An 8,090-nucleotide genomic window follows, 5' to 3' on the forward strand; every position below is an offset into this window, starting at 1 on the left:
AGAGAGAGAGACAGACAGACAGAAAAAAAAAAAAAAAGGAAGATTAAATAAAAGAGAAGGCCTAGCCCAAATAGGCTCCAAGGTAAGATTTATGAAGTATACAAACAAAAACAAGCAAAAAGATTGACAAGAGTAGATGACAAGAGAAAAATAAATAAATAAAAACAAACAAACAAACAAAAAACCTCATTAAAAAGAACCCCAAGTATAAGATTTATATACTACCAGGACAAAAACAAAAACACAGAAATGCTGGCAGTAGAAAAAGATGAGAGAGTGGTTATAAATTCTCAGTGTGGGTGAGGAAGATTATTTTGATTCTTCCTGGATGTATCTTGATATCTTCATAAAGGACTCAACTTTCCTAAGATAAAGGAGGATTAAAAACTGGTTTACCTATAGGGATAGCATTGAAGCTTAACTCTATATGAATATTTTAAAAAAAGAATAAACTAAAATAAAATTTTAAAAGTTAAAAAATAGAAAAGCAAAAGAAAAACACAGGTATATGTACCAAAATGTTCAGCTTAAAATGTTATTATGGAATTTGATGTACTGGACATCTCACTGTGATAGTAAATAGGTTAAAAAGTTATATATATATAAAAGCCTAGAATAGTGGGAACGAATTAAAAATAAAAATTGTTTCTATGAAGTAGTGGTGGTTGTCCGCTAGTCTTTTTGTTTGTTTGTTTGTGTTTTTTTGGCTGGCTTTCTGGGGGAGGGGCCTGCCACATGGTTTTCAGGGACTGTTACTAGAGTTAAGTCCTCCTGCCCCCATCAAGGGGATTGGCTCTGAGGAAACCGGTTTTTCAGGCTTTTGTTCTCTAGAGGTTTTTTTGGTTTTTGTTCATTTGTTTTCTCTCCCTTTGGCAGCTTTTGATGTTTTTTGGCCATATAGAGGAAAGCAAACTGCACCCAGACTTCCCTCTCAGAGAGAAGCCTCAGTCTGTTCCCCTCTGGGTGCTCCAGAGCACATAAATTCCCCCTCTGCCACTGGCAGAGCACGTTCCCAGTCACGGTCTCTGGGGTCACAGGAACCCAAAACCACAATAGGTACCCAAAACCACAATAGGTGTGGCTGTCTGGACAGCTCCAGAACACCAGAGAGGTCCCAAGCAGTGAGAGCACACTGAGATTTTCCCACTGGCCCGAGCTGGGAGTGCTCAGTCTCTCTGGGGGCTGAGAGAGCACTGGCTGATGCCTGCATGCACCTCTCTCAGGGAAGGGTGTGGGGCAAGACTCACACTGGTAGCGCAGAGCTCGCTCCTGGAGAGTGAAAAAGGTTGTGGTTCTGCCTGCTCTCGAGTCTCCCTCACCCTCATGGGAGCTGCCATCTAGAGGCTCTCAGGCAATCTGGTGGCTCAGGGACCAAGACCTGGCTTCTTCAATGAACTCTTTCTGGCTCAGCGCCAGTGGTGGTTGTCCTGGGTTGGGGCACTTAAGCCCCTGTCCTTAATCACCCGATTCCCACAATTCCCCCACACCCAAGATCCTTTGCTGTTTTTGAGTGCTTTCAACCAGACTCCAAGTTAATGCTGGTCCCCAATTGCAGGGCACTCTCGTATTGGGGTATTACTTTTGAATGGGTCGCTTCTGGTGACTCCCTCCCCCTTTTGTTTATCTTTTGATATCAGTCTGAAGTTCCTACTCCACTTTACCTACCCATGGGTGTCTTCTGCCCCCAAGGAGAACCAGAAGTGTATAATTCTAATCTCAGGCTGATATCATGGGTGATCAGAGTTCTTTGGTAGGTAATCAGCTAACTTTAGGGTACAGGTTGAAACGGCGCCTCCTCCTACTTCCTGTCATCTTGTCTCCCCTGACAATGACTTTTTGTTTAATAGGCAAGATTCATGACTTTAGTAATTAGGTTAAGCATAAATGGACTATATACTATATTAACTTTTATGTTTTCTAATTTCAGAAAATTAAAGTACACTCATTTAAGCAATCAACATTTACTGAGCACTTACTATGTAGAAAACACAAACCCACCAGTCTGGGGCAAACATACATTCTAGAAAGAAAGTCTATTTTAAAACATTGGCATATATACAATTTGATGGAAAAAATCCAATAATATAATCCCTTTGGAATCTTAATAATTCCTATTTGGAAATGCTTATGAATGGGGTAATGGTTTGGTAAGAGCATTTTTCTAGCAATTTCTGTGAGGTTCTTGAATTTCATTAATGCTTGTATTAGATTTTATATTATATATTCCAAAGTTAAGCTTGTAGCACTTAAGAGTTAAAGAGGTATAACAGGGTGTGGCAAATGACTGGTCAAACGTTTCTTAACTGATAATGCTGACATGCTCAGTAAAATTGTTAGTGTTGCTTCCCAAGTATTGTAGGACATGGGACACAGGGCATGGTATGGATCTGATCTCATCCTAACTGCATTCAAACACTGCATCATCTCAGATAAGTCAATCCGTCTCATGATTTTTCATGTGTAAAATGAACATAATAATAATTATCTCACATGCTATGGTAAAAATTGCATAAAATAACCACTGGCATCTAGAGGATTCAATATATATTAGCTCCTTTGTACCTTTCTCTGACCAAAAACTCTTTAAGATTCAGCTGCTGCAAATAATTCATTTACATGGAAATTACATTTTTTGGCCAACCTAGATTCCAGTCCAATATCTTAGAGTTGAAAAAAGTAGAAAAAGAACTAAATTTTGGAAAAACTTGGCTCTTCTCTAGTTTAATTTGAGACTTTAGGAAAGTAATTTAGCATTTTGAGGTCTCATTTAAGCACCTGGGAATAAAGAAATCAATACTTTCCCAATTTTTTTTTATATGGTTATTGGGTGAGCCAAATGAATTGTGGAAATGGTTCAGAAAAAAAAAATGTATTATTCATTTGCCAGGTTTCTTGGTCTGAGCAAAAATGAGGAATGACAGAGAAGAAAATGAACCATGTTGAACTGAATTCAATTTGCAAATTTATATTATGGAGATATTAGTTCAATATGCCCACCAACAATTTACATAGAAACAATAATCACTTTAGACATAAAGTGCTAGACTAGTTCTGCATGTAACATTAGCAAGAACCTTCAGACTGAAAACTTCCTATAAGCTTTCCTATAAGTGTTTGGTCACACAGTCTACTTCTAAGCTAAATAATAATAATAATAATAAATTATGGACATTTGGGAGGTATTAATTAATAATAGTAAAATAAGAATCTGATGAGATAATTGGGGAAAAGTTAGTCACGTATGTTTCCACCATACTCGTGACACTTCAAATGAGGTGTTTAAACCTTACAAAACCTGTCCTTGTTAATCTGGGGTTTCTTGCATACAACTTAGAATTTTTAAAGTCAGCTGGTGCAATGTTTTCCACAATTGACTGCTAATATTTTCTTTTCTCCCTCCCCAGAAAAAAACACCCCACAGGATTTTATTATACACCAATTTCTACAAGAATTAAAAAAGAACAGACTTTGAGTGGGAAGCTCCACTGGAGGTAGCATTAGGCCTGAGGGAAGAAAGCAAGCCATAAACCCAGACATGGACACCTCATATAGAAATAAGCTCTTCTGGAGTAAATAATCCAAAAATTTGTATGGAATCAGAAGAGACCCCGAATCGCTAAGGAAATCTTGAAAAACAAAAATAAAACTGGGGGCATCATGTTACCTGATTTCAAGCTTTATTACAAGCAATCACCAAGACAGCATGGTATTGACATAAAAACAAACACATAGACCAGTGGAACAGAGTAGAGAGTCCAGATATGGACCCTCAACTCTATGGTCAATTAATCTTTGACAAAACAGGAAAAAATATACAGTGGAGAAAAGACAGTCTCTTCAATAAATGGTGCTGGGAAAACTGGACAGCTATATGTAGAAGAATGAAACTCGACCATTCTCTTACACTGTACACAAAGATAAACTCAAAATGGATAAAAGACCTCAAGGTGAGACAAGAATCCATCAGAATCCTAGAGGGGAACATAGGCAGAAATCTCTTCGAAATCAGCCACAGCAACTTCTTTCAAGATATGTCTCCAAAAGCAAAGGAAGCAAAAGCGAAAATAAACTTTTGGGACTTCATCAAAATCAAAAGCTTCTGCACAGCAAAGGAAACAGTCAAGAAAACAGAGAGGCAACCCATGGAATGTGAGAAGATATTTGCAAATGACAGTACAGACAAAAGGTTGATATCCAGGATCTATAATGAACTCCTCAAACTCAACACACACAAAAAAGACAATCCTATCAAAAAATGGGCAGAAGGTATGGACAGACACTTCTCCAATGAAGATATAAAAATGGCTAACAGATACCTGACAAAGTGTTCATCATCACTAGCCCTCAGGGAGATTCAAATTAAAACCACATTGAGATATCACTTTACACCAGTTAGAATGGCCAAAATTAAGAAGACAGGAAACAACATGTGTTGGAGGGGATGTGGAGAAAGGGGAACCCTCTTACTCTGTTGGTGGGAAAACAAGTTGGTACCGCTTTCTTGGAGAACAGTGTGGAGATTCCTCAAGAAATTAAAAATAGAACTTCCCTATGACCCTGCAATTACACTACTGGGTATTTACCCCAAAGATACAGATGTCATGAAAAGAAGAGCCATCAGTACCCCAATGTTTATAGCAGCAATGGCCACGGTTGCCAAACTGTGGAAAGAACAAAGATGCCCTTCAATGGACGAATGGATAAGGAAGATGTGGTCCATATACACTATGGAGTGTTATGCCTCCATCAGAAAGGAAGAATATCCAACTTTTGTAACAACATGGATGGGACTGGAAGAGATTTTTCTGAGTGAAATTAGTCAAGCTTAGAGAGTCAATTATCATATGGCTTCACTTGTTTGTGGAGCATAACAAATAGCATGGAGGACATGGGCAGTTAGAGAGAAGGGAGTTGGGGGAAGTTGGAAGGGGAGGTGAACCATGAGAGACTGTGGACTCTGAAAAACAATCTGAGGGGTTTGAGGTGGCGGGGGGGTGGGAGGTTGGGGTACCAGGTGGTGGGTATTATAGAGGGCACAGATTGCATAGAGCACTGGGTGTGGTGAAAAAATAATGAATACCGTTATGCTGAAAATAAATTTTTATTTTATTTTTTTTAAACATTTTATTTATTTATCAGAGAGAGAGGGGGAGAGAGCGAGCACAGGCAGACAGAATGGCAGGCACAGGCAGAGGGAGAAGCAGGCTCCCTGCTGAGCAAGGAGCCCGATGTGGGACTCGATCCCAGGACGCTGGGATCATGACCTGAGCTGAAGGCAGCTGCTTAACCAACTGAGCCACCCAGGCGTCCCTGAAAATAAATTTTTAAAAAGTGTATATTGAACATAAAAAAAAGAGTTGCAAATAAAGTAACCATTAAAATATTAAAAGAAAGAAAGAAGTTCTTTCCCTATTTAAAAGAACACACACACACTATATACTACTGAGGGAAGACAAACATTAAATCAGAAAGAGAAATTAAAAATCATCTCCAAGCCCATAAAAAAAATTTAAAATTTTATTATATTTTATTTTAATTTTTAAGTGTATAAATTCATAAAAGAAGTTTTCTTTTTTTATGATTTTATTTATTTGTCAGAGAGAGGGAGAAAAAATGAGAGCACAAGCAGGGGGAGAAGAGGGCAGAGGGAGAAGCAGGTTTTCTACTGAGAAAAGAGCCTGGTGTGGGCCTTGACCCCAGGACCCTGTGATCACGACTTGAGACAAAGCAGATGCTCACTCACCTGAGCCACCCAGGCATCTCAAGGAAAGAAGTTTTCTTAAAGATTGAACAGTTTGTCAGAATAGTTTAATATGTATCATTTCCCACCTTACTGTGTACTATGAGCATTTCTCAAGTTACTAAAATATTTATTAAACATACATTTTTAATAACTAGATAATATTCACTCTATGATTGTTTCATAATTTAGACATCTTCCTATAGCAGGCCATGTAGGGTTTTTGAAGTTTTTAACATCATAGTTAATATTAACATTTATACATATACATAAACCTATGTCAGTTTTTCTTGCCATTTTCATTCAGTATACTTATATAAATTGAAATGCTGTATTAGGCATCTGAACAACTGTAATGCTTTAATGTATATTATCAAATTTCACTCTATCAAAGATGCAAAAGCATACTTTCTTCACAGCATGATGTGAGGAGTGTCCAGCCCTTCTCAATATTATTATCAGAAAACCATTTTTAAAAATTTATGAGACAAGAATTTCTGTTATTCCAAACCACTGCAGTATTAATAGGTGCGTGAATGGCATTTAGATTCCAAGAAAAGGCCAAACCTCTCAATTTAGTAAAAAAAAAAAAAAAAAAAAGAAGAAAGAAAGAAAAGAAAAAAGAAAAAAAGAGGGAGAACAGATTTCAGGATAGCTAATTAACAGTTAAATATGTCAATAAATAAACAGTAGCAAGTAACACACAGGTCTTCATAGTTCTACCTTTTCATATACGTTAGTGTAAAATGAATCACCCATTTTATAATTTAGCAAAGTAAGCAGACAAATACTTTCACTTTTTTCTTCAAGTACTTTATTTTATAATGAAAGAACAGGAAGTACACAAATGGTTTGAATTTTGAACTACATATATGCATAGAAATGTGCAGAAAGACATTTGAATAGATGTTATCTGTAAAAATGATTTTAAATTAGTATAACATTTTCTCTATCTTCCACAAAAACAGAAAGAAAAGCACCATCAGAAATACCTTACAGCTTTTTTTGTTCATCTGCTTGATCAGATCTGATCAAGCACTTTGGTAGTGTCACCTCAGAGATTCTAAATCTCATACTGTCCTGTGCAGGCATCAGCTTACTGTATCATCACAGTTCTTGGTTCAGAAAGAAAGAATGTAGAAATGGCTGGGATAAAACATGGTAAAGTTTTCAATTTTTATTCCCATTTCTGCTCTAATTCACCTATGATAAGGTGTTTATAGAAATAAAACACATAAATGCATTAGTAACTTCATTTTTAGCCCTAGTCTGAAAATACAAATTTCTTAAAGAAAATTGTTGAGCTGCCAAAAAATTAAAGAAAAAGTTAAGAAATCATATGGACTCTACAATTATATATATTGCCAGGCTCAAATGGAGTCTATATCATCTAGACATGCTCAGGAACCAGCTATTAAAATTCTTTAAGCCTGATTCATCTTCCGTAAAATAGGGATAATAAAGATATAGTCCTCATAGCATTGTGAGGATTGAGGGATATAATGCATAAAATGTACTTAGTAAGCAGTCGGTGAAAGTTATAATTTTTCTCTCTAAAATAGGAAGATATCTTTATGAGCTAACTGGACAATGATCTCTAATGGCATAAACTACACCTTAGATTTTTAAATCTCTAGTGATCTCTAATGGCATAAAATACACCTTAGATTTTTAAATCTCTAGTTCCTAGCACACTGCAAGCACTGTGAGATAAAATGCAACCAATAATGTTGTCCACAGTGGCAGACAATGCAAATTCTATAGACATAAACCAATCAATCTCATGTTTGTGAAACATTAAGCCAGTCCCAAAACTAGTCAGGCTGGTAGTCTGAAATTGAATCAGATAATTAATCTCTAGTATGAAAATCAGGCAGTTTTTGCTATAGACAGGAATAGAATAGGTTTATAGTTGTCATCATTTGACCAGTTTCCATTCTCCAAATCAGAAATCAGGGATATATCATAATCTCAAAAATATAAAACTGGGCATGCTATCTTTTTTCTTAAATAATTTAGGGTTCCCTATGTCTAAAGACTGTTTTCAGCTTTACTGAGCTATTACTGATGTACAATAACTAGTATATGCTTAAATTGTACAACTTGATGAGTTCTGATATAAGTGTAAACCCAAGGAATCATCACCACAATCAGAATAATGAACATATCTATCACCTTAAAAATTTTCCTTTTGCCCCATTGACTCTTTCTCTTCCTTTGCCTCCCTACCTTCAACCTTTAACTGCCAATTCATAGACAACCATGGGTCTGGTTTTTTTGGGTCTGGGTAGGTTTGTTTTCCTACAATTTTATGTATATGGAATCATATAGGGTATCATCATTTGTATTT

Source organism: Mustela putorius, unplaced genomic scaffold (assembly GCF_011764305.1).
Source record: "Mustela putorius furo isolate JIRA1106 unplaced genomic scaffold, ASM1176430v1.1 tig00003913_pilon_pilon_pilon, whole genome shotgun sequence".
NCBI lineage: Eukaryota > Metazoa > Chordata > Mammalia > Carnivora > Mustelidae > Mustela > Mustela putorius.